The 15195-nt window shown below is 36.0% G+C and overlaps 1 protein-coding gene across 5 annotated transcripts in view; it reads left to right on the top strand.

The window, feature by feature from the left end:
* The window catches only part of PDE4D (phosphodiesterase 4D), a 1272577-nt gene that overhangs the window by 623083 nt on the left and 634299 nt on the right, over positions 1–15195 (top strand). The gene's annotated exons all lie outside the window — the stretch shown is intronic.

The raw sequence follows: 15195 nt of genomic DNA, 5'->3' as shown, positions 1-15195 counted from the left end.
TTCAAGTAGCAATTTCAGGAAGAAGCTTTGCTTCACCAGTGTAGCAAAATTATGTCATGGTTTTTTAATGGTTTTCCTTTTGAAAAAATCATGTTTTAAAACTGTGATGAATTTAATATAGTTTGAAGCCATATATTTCCAACTCTGCTGGCCACTTGATATTTGACCTTAGTTACTCAACCTTTTTGAATTGTGGACTCTATTCATAAGTCATATGGTTATAAAGGCATTTGATATTTACAAGTAAAAATCGGACTAATTAAATTTACAAAGTGATAAAAAACTACAGTACATTTAAGATAAGTAATTAAAAACAAGTTCCAACTTGCTGTTGTGAGTGAGGTGGATATCACATGGAGATAGAATTCTTGAATAATTCTGTGAGTCATACATAGGCTGCAGGGCATTCAGAATGAAAGTATTGGTGGTATTCACTCTAAGATGCCATCTGCAAGCCAAGATTTTAGGTAGGAAATGTGGAAATCTATAGATAATAAAAATTCTAATTTAAAATTTTATTTTACTGTATCTTCAATTATATATCATTTAAAATATCAGTCTCTTCTGTATAAACAATATTATAAATCATTTAATGTTCAATTTTAAGTATATACATGCTCTCTGGCTATATCAGATGAAGCACTTATTCTCAAAATGAGATCTTGAATTGATAAGAGAAGAAATTACTTCATTTTGGAATCAAAACTTTAGGTTCATACCAACATAGCTAGCATTATGACCTTACATTTATTATAACATAGCTAGTAATGATTTAGCTCCTGCTATGTGTCAAGTTCTTTATGTATACCAACAAGTCAAAACAAACAAGGTTGAATTTAAGTGTTATTAGCTGTATTTTACATATGCAGATGCTGAGGCCCACAAAAATTGTTAAACTGTGTTTCCCCAAAAATAAGACCTAGCTGGGCAATCAGCTTTAATGCGTCTTTTGGAGCAAAAATTGATGTAAGACCCGGTCTTATTTTACTATAAGACCAGGTCTTTAATATATAATATAATATAATATAATATAATATAATATAATATAATATAATATAATATAATATAATATAATATAATATAATATAATATAATATAATATAATATAATATAATATAATATAATATAATATAATATAATATAATATAATATAATATAATATAATATAATATAATATAATATAATATAATATAATATAATATAATATAATATAATATAATATAATATAATATAATATAATATAATATAATATAATATAATATAATATAATATAATATAATATAATATAATATAATATAATATAATATAATATAATATAATATAATATAATATAATATAATATAATATAATATAATATAATATAATATAATATAATATAATATAATATAATATAATATAATATAATATAATATAATATAATATAATATAATATAATATAATATAATATAATATATAATATAATATAATATAATATAATATAATATAATATAATACCGGGTCTTATATTAATTAGGCCAAGATCATTCAGCTCTGCAGCCATGAAATTAGATGAGTTAAAACTTGAATCCAGGTATAACCAACTCTTCAACCTGTGTTCTTTCAGCATTACCTCCTTTTGGGCTAAGAGTCACATTCACATTTGTTACCCCACCCTGCATGCTTATCGAAGCTACAACAATGAATGTTCAATGATTTTACAAAATGGTGGTTAGTTATCAAAAATGTAGGGGCAGAACTCTTTCTGGGTGTGGAATCTCCATTTATTTGTTGACACATGTGGCTTGTATTGATGTAGATATCCTCTTTGTCTGATAAAAATATGTGTATGGATAGGAGAAATAGATGTCTGGTTCAGAGTCCTTTTTAAGTAAGACTGGCATAAAATTAAAACTTACCAGGTTTTATTTTCAACAATTCAGAGAAAAAGGCATGAAAGGCTTGAGCTCTAAAGAGAAAGATCAAGTCAGAAATCTATTAAGGTCTGATTCCAGAAGAGCCAGCTGGAAATGATGGTCGGCAGGCTAAAGTCACTAAGCAACAGAGCAGCAAACTGCTTGGTAACCAGAGTTGGCCTGGCTCACAGGCTGTCTGTTAATGACTGGGTGCCCAGATAGGACCAAAGCCCATCTTACCTCAAAACAATCCCCTTCTATTCATCTGCCAGCCTTCATTGCCAATCCTTTCATTATGGAATAGTCTCTTTGACTTAGCAAGTTATCTGCTTTTAGAATTGAAATATCTCTGGGACCAGAAGTAAATGTTATCTGTCTGTTTTCTTTGAAATGGCATTGCTGAGATTGTTGTCTTTGGGTCAATACATCACAACTAAACTGTAAGGTTTAATGAGAAGAAAGAAAGTAAAAATAGCGGGATTAGTGGCTTGACTTTTGGTTTTCATGAGCAAACGTGTACAGGGCCAAATTGCCTGACTTCATTTGATGAGATCTGCCCTTGAACTCTTAGAACACAATGTGTTGCCATTTATTTGGCACTTTCTATCTTATGATGTTTTTGTTTCATACTTGTGTTTTGACCGTGTAGCTGGACGATAACTTCCTAAAAAATGATAACCTCCACATGCATCAATCTTTGCATTCACTGTGAGGGACTAAGTACCATCTGTATAATATACATTTAGTAAATATTTGTTGTTTGATTGAGACACATAACTTCAATTGCTGTGCCTCTTATGCTGAACACCTGGGGAGATCCATACTCTTTCAGCCTAGAAGCCCTGGTAATGTGTTTGATTGCCATAGTGGAAAGAAATTTCAAACTCAATGATTAACCATTTGTATGGACTTTGTCACTATGACTCTGTGTGTGTGTGTGTGTGTGTGTGTGTGTTCTGGGTTTGCACACACTTAGACTGGTATAATATGACTTTAGTATATCTCAATGAGTCAGTATATGATGGTGTCACTAATTTGTTCAATATGTGCATTTTAATAATATTTAATTTGTACTTTGAAAATAATTTATGCCTGTTGTATTCCTGAAAAAACTTATTTAAATATATTTATGATTCTTAGGAAATTACCCAATAACTCCTTGTAAAACTCTGGTGACTAATCCTTATCTATCAGAATTCATAGTTGTTAAATTATACACCAGGAACTACGCTTATAAAAGAAATGCCAAGACTTTGAGACATTTGAAGGAAAAAAAGCACCCTCCATAGTTTCTTTTTTAGAATGACAGTTTGAAGAAATTTGAACTGGCAGAAACTAAGCACCACTTCTCCAAAGTAGATCTTCAGAATAGCTAAAATTGAATAATAGAAAATCTTTTTGAAGAGATTTAGCATAAAAACATTATTTTAATGTAAATATTTTGTCCATTCTTCAATCTTTATCCATTTTTACATTGTGGTGATTTCAAACACACTAATTTCTTTTCCATTACCCTTATGAAATAGCCCTCTGATCAAATTAGCTATTATTAAAAATAAAGTGGCTTCCTCTGCATATGATTGTTAGTAGGGTACTTTTTACGTAGCTGATTTCACATTTATATTTATAAATGGTGAGTGTGCATTGTTGACCTTCTGAAGTTAAGCAGCTTTCTGGCTAATAAGGTTACTTGGGTTATCATTTCTGCTTGTTTACCTTCTTTAGGTTTATAGTATTTGTTTTACTTTGTTTTATTCTGTGCAGTGTGATTTTTTTTTTATGACTTTCTATTGAGTGAGTGCCAAATAGAACAGTGTATGATTTATGGTAGTAATAACTAAAACATATATGAATTGGAGGCTGATGACGCACAAGGCGGAATGCTGTGGCTCTCCTCTGAATAGAACCCGGCTTCCTTTAATAAAGCCCTCTTATTAATAACAATGGCAGTGTCATTAATAGTGTAATCATTCCTGTGTCACCTTCCTAGTTTAAGGTACCTCTGTGGGTCATTGGAACTGTTTTGTGTTTAATGTTTTTTTGATAGACTCACATTTTTATTTAAAGGCCTGCATGTTTAAAACTATAGCTCAGTATCCTACTGTAAATGGAAAACCTGTGTCATTTATCAACATAGAAGATCATTGAAAAAAGACAATAAAGAAGGCTAAATAAATTCAAGTTTAGTTAGATACTATGAGCTGCTAAAGGCTCTGAGCCTGAGGTCTATCTCCTCTCTCTTTGTTTAAAATGGCAGTTAACAAGTAATATAGAGATATGAAAGACCAATTAAGTCTTTTTTCTTAAGGTAATAAGAATGACTGGAAGGGATTTGGAAAGGAAATAACCTTCTCGTTATTAATGTTTTAAAATTCGCAAACCATATCACCTATGCCTAAAACCATCTTGGTGCAATGTCAGACCATTTAATATACCAGCGCGGTGGTGCCTGAACCACTGATACTTATAATGTTGGAAGAAGGACATTGGTTCTTGTAGTGGTTTTTTGGGTTGGAATCTCTTAGTTGAAGGTAAACACACTGCACTTGGGTTTCGTGAGTCCATTTCCTAAGCAGAAAGTGAAGTGTTGGTACCTTGTTTTATTACAACTCTATACTTATAAATTTCCTGCTTGGCAGCTGCACAGATGCAAAGAAGTATAGAACTTGTTCCATGGAAAAATATTATACCCACTAATGGCAGCTCCCAAAGGGCACAAACATGGACATTTTGTAGGATCTCTCTACAAGTAAGCGAAAGCTGTGGTAAGCAAGGAATCCGATTTTTCTAAACCTCTGTAATCTTATGAACTTATGTATTACGAATTCTAGACTAGAACACTCACACAGGATTGACTACATAATTTGCAGAGCCCAGTGTAAAATGGAGGAATACTTGGTTAAGAGAATACTAAGAATTTAATGACAGCAACAGCAGAGCATTCAAACCACCACAGAGCCCTTCTAAGAGGGAAGTCCTTCCTGTGCAACTCCTGAGATCACAGCCCTGACGCCAGCCCTGCACCCACAGTAAAAACCACATTTGTAAGAGATGCTGGAGCCACCCTTTGAGAAACTCCATCTTAGAGGAATGTCTTGATTTGTTACTTCCTTCTCTGTTAACAGAGACTCCAGAAGACTCTGACATGCATTGGAGTAAACATGGACGTTTTGATGAAGGTCAGCAGTGTACCACCATCTGTAAATCAGGAAAAAGCATTATCTTACATTCCTCTTGAGGGTTTTCTTTGCAAATGATCAGGTGCATAGATAAACAAAGTAAAAGCAGCATTGTATTTACATTGAAAGTCACTTACTGGTATGCTCAGTATCAGCAATAGCTGTATGTTAACTTTTGACACTGATGCTCACCTCTCCTTCATTCTATCTCATTCACTAGCCTAACTCCAATTTTTGTAAAACCTCTCTTTTCCTCTTTCATTGACTTCATTTCTATCACCTTAAATCAAAGTGCACCCCCCCTGCCCCCACCCCGGTTCTACAATGATCCTTTTGACCTTATCTTAGTTTGCTTCCTGCACCATCAGCCTGACTTACGCTTCAGCTCCAACTGTTAGCTCCATTTAACGAAATCCAACTCTTAAACCTGGTCCATGTTCCATATGTCTCCCCTGGATATTTCCACTTGGGAGATCTACTCTTACCTGAGACATAACATGTGCAAAGCTGAGCTCACTGTTTCCCCATTTCTCGTTTTTCTATTTCTGTTTATGAATGCATTATTTTCCCAGTGAACCAGCCTGAATCATCTTTGACTTCTGCTTTGCCCTCCCTCTGCATAGGCCTATAGATTATTTCCTCTAATATCTCTTGCTTTTCTGTTCTTCCCCAATATTGATACCTATTTTAGCATTTAGCTTTACGTTTGGGTTTTTTTCAATAAGATTCTAACTTGTTCTTATGCTACTGTCAGTGCCTTCTCCTTGAGAATGTCTCCTGAGGCTGTCTCATTAATTATCCCAAAGTTCTGCTTTGGCTGATCACCCTGTATTGCAAGGGTGAGCAGACATTTTTCTGTAAAGGGCCAGATAGTAAAAAATTTAGGCTGTCTGGGCCATACGGTTTCTTTCGCCACTACTCAATTCTGCTGCTGTAGTGCAAAAGCAGCCACGAGATATCCAAATGGGCACAAGTGCATTCAATAAAACCTTATTTACAGAAAAAGATAGGAGGCTGGATTTGGTCCACTGGCCATTTTTTGCCAATCCCTCGTCTACAAGATAAAGTTTATACTCAACTTTGCATTTAAGTCTCATCATCAGTTGCAACCCTGTTTCCAAAACCTTATCTGGTATTGTTTCCTATGAATATTGCACAGTCATTCATTCTGGAGCTAAATCTAGAGCAGGGTTTCTCAAACTCGACACCACTGACAATTAGTCCTGAATAGTGCTTTGTTGTGGGGGCTCTCCTGTGTATTGTAGGATGTTAGGAACGTCCCTGGCCACTACTACTAGATATTGGTAACATCCCTCACTGTTGTGAAAATCCAAATTGTTTCCAAACATTGCCAAATGTTTCCTGTGGGGGCAAAATTAACTCCGGTGAGAACGACTGATCCCAGAGGGTAAGCTTTGTGAACGGAGGGACCAGTTCCTCATCATTCACTATTGTATGCTTAGCATTTAGCACAGTCTTGTGACATAGAAAGAGGCCCAGGAATGTACTGGCTGGTCCAGCTTTGCTCCTCACTTATTAGGGGAGTGAGAGATCCTAAGGGTATCATTTAAACTCAATCCACAATTCCATTCATCTATAAAATGGAACTATGACTGATTCATACATGCTTCATAGAATTATTTAAAAGTTCAAATGATATTTTTAATGAAAAGAACTTCGGAAGGAATAAAGTACTAATCAAATATAATGTAAAAATAATATTGAAGAACACAAGGTAATCTGAACCTATTGAAATCTAGGAATTTAATTCACCTCACATACTGTGTCCACTCGGTGCAAATTACCATAGAGGATGCCATCGTCCGTGCTCTCAAGGATTGTGATCTGATAGGGCATAGCATGTGATTACCCAAATAACCATAAACCAGTAGTTGCTATAATAACAAAGAATGGTGGGAATATACAGGAGGTAGAAATTATTTCTGGTAGTTGGAACCTCTCAAGATTGAGATGGCGTATGCGATGGAGTGTTCACAAAGGAGGGACTTAACATTTTCTAGACCGCCTTATTTTAATATTCACTGCAACATAAGTAGGTTTAGAGTTAGTTATCACATTTTCCGAAGAGAAAAATGGAGCCTAGAAAGGAATTTGATATGAACATAATGCATAGACAATTTCAGTAGGGGAAGAACTGGAGTGAAGTGTGGAAGGAGTGGGAGTCACGGGAGGTGAGTTCTTCTCACTGAAGGAAGAGCATGAACAAGTACAGGGGGTACATGGGCGTTAGGTGAGTCTGAGTACAGCTGAGAGTATCTCTAGGGAAGATGGGCCCTCAGGGTAGGCTAGAATCAGGTTTTAAATGTCAGCTAACTCTCTCTCTCTCTCTCTCTCTCTCTCTCTCTCTCTCTCTCTCTCTCTTTCTCTCTCTCACTCACACACACACACACACACACACACACACACACACACACACACACCACCAGGGATTTATATGCTTAAATGAAACAGGTTCAGTTTTATCTTTCTTAACAGCTTCACTCCAAATAAAAGAAAGTGACAGTTTGAGTTATTACCCCATGCTAAGCTCACTAAGCCACAAGTATGTGCATTGAACACTCTCAATAGTTGGAATATGAGATTCAGTCCAATTAGACCAATCTATACCATCTTACAGCTAGCTAATGCCCTCTACACCTTCTAAGGTAATCCTTCTGAGATAGCAGAATGCACAACTGTATTTCCATTCATAACAGATGTGTTAATTCCACTGGTGGCACTTGTGTTCTGATGCATAGAATGGAGACATTATTTATGCGAAGATTGTGCTTGCTTTTCACTAAATTGCAAGATAATGTAATGTTTAGAGCACATCTAGCAGCTTTTTCTGTACACAGAAAAGCATTTTACCCTGGAGGCATTTTCTCTATTTCAGGACTGGCTCACCAGAGTAAGAGTCTGGTCCTAAATATCCTATTATCCTTTCATCCATTTAAAAAATAAATTGTGAGTGTCTACTCTGTATCTGTCATTCTTCTGGGGGTGTAACATGGAGCATATATTCTAATGGGAGAAAAGACAACATGCAAATGAATATTCCAGTGGGTCAGAGAATAAATACAGTAAAAATAATTCAGGGTAAGACGATGGAGAGTTTTATATAAGCTTTTTGGGGCAGACTCTCTAAAGGTGACATTTGAGTAGAGATCTGTAGGAGGTGATTGAATGACTATATGATTATCTAGGGGAAGAGCATTTCAGACAGAAGAAATAACAAGTTCAAAGGCCCCAAGGGAAGATGCGATTGGTCTGTTTGAGGGAGGGGGATGTTATAGAAAATGAGGTCAGAGACATAGTAAGGGGTCAGATCATGGAATGTTTTGAAGCTGACTAAGAGATTTGGGGATTTGGGGGGGGGCATTCCTTGATCATAACTATGATATATTGAAAGGAGAAATGATAACAGTGAGAGTGTATGCCTCAGGGAGGGACACAGTCTGTCTTACATTTTGGGAAGAATCATTCATGCTCCTTTGTAGAAAATACAGATGTGGGGAAAAGATGGAAATAAAGAGACCAGCGAATACACTATTGCAATAATCCAGGTGAGGTACAATGGTGTTGCAGAGTAGACTAGTAAAAGGAGAGATGGTGAAAAAAATGGTCACAATTCTGTTTGGAAACAATAGAGAAGAGCGAGAAAGACACTTACTTTTTTAGGGGCAGAGATACAAAAATGTGAAAGGAAAAATAACCACCATATCAGAGAGTTGAAGTAAATCAACACCCTCAATGGGCAGGTAGTAGTGTTAGAACAAGAAGGTTTGGGAAACAAAGTAGAGGTTGAGAGTACAAGATATTTTACTGATGACAGGCCGTGAGTGCTAGAAGTCACAATGAAGAGAGTGGGGGCTGGGCGAAAGGCTGGGGACTGAAGTCAGACCAGGGGGTTTATAGGGCCATCTGGGGATGAGTGAGAGTCTGCTCATGAGTAACAACCTGGCAGTCTTGCGGTTCTTGTGGTGATGATTGTGTGTCAAAGACAAGAATTTCATTTGAGGCTGTGCAGTTAGAAAAACACAACTCTTTGGAAGGATAGCCGTTCTCTTCAGTCTGTTTGTTTTAATTCATTCCAGGCACGCTAATTCACCTGCAGTGCATTTATGGCCATGGAGGGGAGAGGCAGTGGCAAACAGGTTGGCCAGGCCTGTTCAGTAGTTTTCACTCCAGCATTTCAGTCTGACAAAGCCATGTTCTTTTTTCCTCTTACCATAAATTCATGCTCCAGTGTTGTGACAAAAAATGCAGAAAGGTGATTGGGAAATTTCTAGTTTCCAGATGTATGGCCCCGGGGCAGATTTTCTTGCACGAAATTACCATTTTTTCCTGCATCAGATACAAAATCCTGTTCTTAAGCATGATGTTTTAACTAGGTATTAAAGAACTAAAGAAAATATTTCTGAAAAAAAAGGTGTTGTATTTGCCACAAGGGTTCATACATGGAGTTATTACAATGATACTGCTTTTATTAAATAAGAAATGTACATGTAGGCATAAACTGTTTTTAAAGGATAGCAAGATGATGCAACATTTAACATTTGTGCAGGAATGTTTTCATACTCGTTGTTTTAAACAAAACAAATATGAAATGTGTAGAACACAGCTTTCTCTTTGGAGTTTGAATTGTCGGTTTGGATTGCCTGCTTGGAGATTTATATTATGTGCTAACTGGCTGCTATTAGGATATATGATCTTCTCTGTCTTAGGAGTGTGCTCCACAAAGCAACATGTGCAAACTTTTTCTTTCTTTCTCTTTTTTTTTTTTTTTGCCCTGAGGGGAAGGGCGAGCCCCAGCACCTTTTAACCTGTAAGGATTATGTAGCTCTTGCTGTGATTGATTGGTTGGCTTTTCTTCAAGAAATGCTCCTGGTATGTGTTTTATGTTCTGACAGAGCCGTGGCTTTACTGATCAGCACGTCACTCCCTGTGAAGACGTGGGCATGCTTTTGTGCATTTGCTCTTGTAGCCTGGGAAGCATATTTCAACACACTGTCCAGAATTGGCTAGAACATGCTTGTCACTCCCAGCTGACTCTGATGACGCTCTTGCCCACGTAGATTTACATCAACACAGTTCTTCCCTGGAAAATGCTCGTTTGGAATAGACAGGGTGGCCCATTTAAAAGAGGCATAAAACCAATTTAGGGCTGCATTGGTTTGAATAGGGCTGTATTTCATGGGAAGCACTATAAAAAATATGCTGTCAGTGGAACTCTCCACAGAGCCCAGAATTATACTCAGCATTCCTCAAGATGTCCCCTCCACAATTTGTATGTAGCTCTACCTTCTGAAGAGTGGCTTATGCTGAAAAGAGAACCCCTCTGTTTCAGATTTTCCTTCTCAGCATGCTAGATACGCAGGCATTTGTAACCTCTTCTTTCCCTAGCTACATAATCTTTATGTTCATTAAAGAAAATATGAGATGTCAGGGCTGGTGAGATGCATTATGATGGGACAGTATTGCTTTTTATCTGCCCAAGATTCAGTTTGGCAATTCAATGGATACAGAGATTTTATTCTAAGTATGAAACCTTTTTGCATATGGTCGTTTTGTTTCTTGACTCATCCTCACTATCCTAATGAATCTTTGGGGTAGGCATATTACTCAGATGCGTGGGTCTATAGACAGGAAACCAGGCATTCAGCAATAAAACCTGTTACCATAGCTATTCAGAAAAAAAAATACAAAACTCTCTCAGCGGTACAACAGAAAAACTCAGTATCAGTGGCACATGACCTGTGATTACTATTGTTATGACCCTATACTACTCACCCTTCATTTTTGTCATCCTTGTCTATTCTAAGTCATGATAGTGATGGATACAACTGGATGGTCTTGCAGTTTTACCCGCTTTCTCATGACAACCAGCAGGATTTTCAGTGACCTGTGCTTTGATCTGTCTGCTTTTAAAACTCTTAAGCAGGGCAACTCTGGACAGCTTTCTCTCAGCAGATTTTATAATCTTAATAGACCTCATCATGAGTTCTATATTTATGCTTGTTTAGACACATCAAAGTCAAGCTTTATACCAGGGGTCATCTGGAAAGTTAAGGTCATCAGCTTCTTGTAGTCATTGGGTTACTGTCGTGTCTAGCAATGATGAAGGCTGACCTTGTAAAGTGATCAAAAGTTGTGGGCAGCAGTATAGGAATATTTAAAAATGCCCTGCCGTGTTCTTTCTTCTGCTATAGTTGGTCCAGAATTAATGGTCACAATTAACTCTAAAGTGTTCTGTGCTGTCTGTATATGGCACAGAGGGAGAGAAATAAGAGAAGACTCTTTCCCTGTGAATTAACATAGGAAATATACGCGTAAAGCATCAGAGCCGAGATGTAATACTTTAAATAGATGAGGTTATGGGCCAATCAGATGGTAGGATTGATCAGAATTCGAGTAGGCACAGAAGAGAATCATAAAAGAAGCAATTGGCAGTTCATTTTCAAACATTGTCCGAGAGAGAGGAACTATTGGTTCTGTCATTAAACATTCAAATTATATTAATAGTCTTACTATTATGGTAGCCTTTTAAAATATCTATCTATCTATCTATCTATCTATCTATCTATCTATCTATCTATCATCTATCTATCATCTATCTGTTTATCTATATCTTTTGTTCTAGTTCCATACTCACCAAACAATCTTCTGATTATTGTCTTCATTGTCACATAGGACTGTCTACTGAGAAGGAAAGTACTGGGTCAGATGGTCGAAGCATCGTAATCTGAGCAATGATTGTAGTGCTCACTGAAAAGAAATTAATGGCATTTGGATTCCATTCAGCAGTTCCATGAGCGTGTCTGATATGGGTTAGCTCCTGAGAGAAGAAGGTGCTTTCATGTGCTTAGAGATTCCAGTTTCTGAGTCTATAAAACTCAGTGTCAGAGTCTAATCCTAGTAATTTCTCTAAAGTATTGCCAACCTTTAAGGCCTTTTGGGAGAAAATCTGCCAACCTTCCCAGGGGAAACTCCTTTCCACTGCGATGCCCTGAACATTTTCTCTACAAACCATGGTGGCACTAAATACACATTTTAAAGCTGTAATCACAGTAAGAATGAGGAAAGGTGCATTGTTTCATTTCTTTAATCTAATTCCTCTATGGTAGCTGTTTGGTGAAACAATCGTGACTTATGCTTTGAAATTTATTTTCTGATATGTCTAACATTTAGCCCAAGATACAGTTGATCATATATATATATATATATATATATATATATATATATATATATATATATATTTTTTTTTTTTTTTTTTTTTTTTTTTCCCCCCCCTGGCAGTACACTGTCTCAAAGAACTTGGTCAGCTATTCAGAATGTATGTTCAGTATGCAGAGGTAGTGTTTGGAATTTTCTGGACCCTTTACTTCCCCTTCCATACTCCTTCTCAGATCTAGTAGCATACAGGACACACTGAAATATTACAGTTTTACCCCAGAAAGTTTTGGGGAGTTTGACATTTTTAATAGGGGTTTTTGAAGACAGAAAAGCCTTTGTGACCCAAATGCATGGATCTCATGTTGTACAATGACAGGTTTGTGGGGCAGGATGCACATCAACCACATTAACAGTTGTGGCAGTGTTAATAGAAAGGATTATTTCCCATAAGCACTCTCCACCAAAGTGATGTCTTTTCAATAATATTTAAGGTACCATGGTAACATGTTGACTGTCATAACATTATGACAAAAACAGATGAGAGGAAGTGATGTAATAGTGAGGGTCAGTGTCGAAACAAATTAAAACACTTATTTTCATACAGACGTTCTCTAGAGAAGGGCATCTGAATTAGTGCCCTGGTGTTGCCATCACAAATTATCACCGATCTGTGGCTTAAAACAACTGAAGTTTGTTTTCTCATGGTTCTCAAGACAAGAAGTCCAAATTCAAGGTGTTGGCAGGACTACACTCTCTACAGAGGCTCTAGGGGAGAATCTGTTCTATTCCTTATCTGTTCTGTTCCTTATCTAGCTTCTATAGGCTGCCAGCTTTTTTAGTTTGTGGCCACATCATTCCAATCTTTACCTCTGTTTTCACAGGCTTTCTCCTCTGAGTGTCCCTCTTATAAGGATGCTTGCCATTGGATTTAGGGCTGGATAATCTAGGGTGATCTTCTCATTTCAAGATCCTTAATTTTATCTGCAAACATTATTTTTCCAGGGAAGGTAACATTCACAGGTTCTGGAGTTTAGGATGTGGACCTATCATTTTTTGGTGCTATCATTTAGCCCATTACAATGTCTAAAAGTATGCCTTGTTGTGAAAGTCCCTGAGAAAGCCATTCAGATAACATGAGATGTGGGCCACATGCCTAAGGACAATATTTTGTGACTACTCTAGCAACTCTTGAGAACTCCAGCTTGAATAACTAAGGCAACAGGGACAAGAAGCCAAGAAGACAGCTGTAAAGGTCACTGGATGTCCAGTCATACTGTGATGATTCTTCCCAAAGGCTTAGGAAAGGGATGAGAAAAAAATGGGGAAACATTTTGTATCCTTTGTATATAGAGCTCTCTTGAGAGGGGAAGGAAGGAAAATTGTAGGCATTAATTCAGAAAGGAGAATGATGGGTGTTCTTCTAATTTTTTATGAATGTTTGGTCCTAGCCTCAGTGACTAAAATTAGCAGTTTAAAACCATAACCGTGGTACATGTTTATGGTAAAAATTCCTATAAAACATAATAGTGTGTAGGTCCCCTTAGGCCTCAGCCCTCTCAAGTTTTCCATTTGTTCTCACCAGAATAATTATGCCTAACATTGTCTGGTGTAGGATGTGAGAAATATTTTATGCATAGTCAAGTAAATATAATAAAATGTTGATAACACTTATTGAGTAATTTATATGTATTAAGCACAATGCCAGTTATATTCAGGGATTACTTCATTTAATTCTCACTATAAACCTAAAATATATCTATAAAATGTATTTCTACCAGTGACATCATTGGTCCCAACATATGTTAATTTTATTATTTTTATTTTTTATTAAATTTATTGGAGTGACATTCGTTAAAAAAAATTATGGGTTTCAAGTGTACATGTTTATAATATATCATCTACATTGTGTGTTCACCACCCAGAGTCAGTTCTCCTTCCATCACCATATATTTGATCCCCTTTACCCTCATCTACCCCCACCTCCCATTATCCTCTGTTAACCACTAAACTGTTGTCTGTGTCCATTAGTTTTTGTTTGTTTGTCTTGTTTCTTTGTTGCTTTCGGTTTTATATCCCACATATGAGTGAAATCATATGGTTCTCAACTTTTTCTAACTTATTTTGCTTAGAATGATAATTTCAAGATCCCTCCATATTGTCGCAAATGGCACTATTTCATTTTTTCTTACGGCTGAGTAACATTCCAATGTATATATGTGCCACAAAGGATACATTGATTTTAAATATTAAAAGATATTGGAAAGTTTGCTTCCAACATTGTTTCATTAATTTATACACCTATAAACAGGGTGCCAGAGGACCGATTAACTTCTCATTTCACTCGCACCATCACTGGATATGATTTACTTTTATTAGTCATCACTATTGTGGGTAAAAAATAACATCTATTATTATTTTAATATTTAGTTTTATAAGTAAGTTTAACATCCTTTTATTTATTTGCCATTTCTTAGTCTACTGCCTATTGATATATTTTGTTTCCCACTTAAAAAAATGGGATAATAAATATTTTGGTATTGATTTGTAATAACTTCGATTGTATTTAGGGAATTAACTCTTTGTCATAACTATTTTAAATATTTTTCTCAGTCTGTTTTTTCCTTTTGTTTATAGTTTTGAAGGACATATATAGTAGTTGTTATTTTTTATTATGGTGAAAAACACATAACATGAAATTTACCATCTTCATCATTTTTAAGTGTTCAGTTCGTAGTGCTAAATATATTTGCATTGCTGAGGAACACGTCTCCAGAACTTTTTCATCTTGCAAAACTGAAACTCTAGACTCATTAAACAACACTCTTTCTCCTCCTTCCAATCACTGGTAGCCACCATTCTACTTTCTATGAATTTGATTACATTAGGTAACTCCTGTAAGTGGCATCATGCAGTATTTATCACTGACTTATTCCACTTAACATAATGTC

Source organism: Rhinolophus sinicus, chromosome 3, assembly GCF_057876585.1.
Source record: "Rhinolophus sinicus isolate RSI-liver-muscle chromosome 3, RSI-T2T, whole genome shotgun sequence".
Taxonomy (NCBI): domain Eukaryota; kingdom Metazoa; phylum Chordata; class Mammalia; order Chiroptera; family Rhinolophidae; genus Rhinolophus; species Rhinolophus sinicus.
The sequence above is the reverse complement of the archived record's forward strand: the minus strand, read 5'-3'. Positions and strand labels throughout refer to the sequence as shown.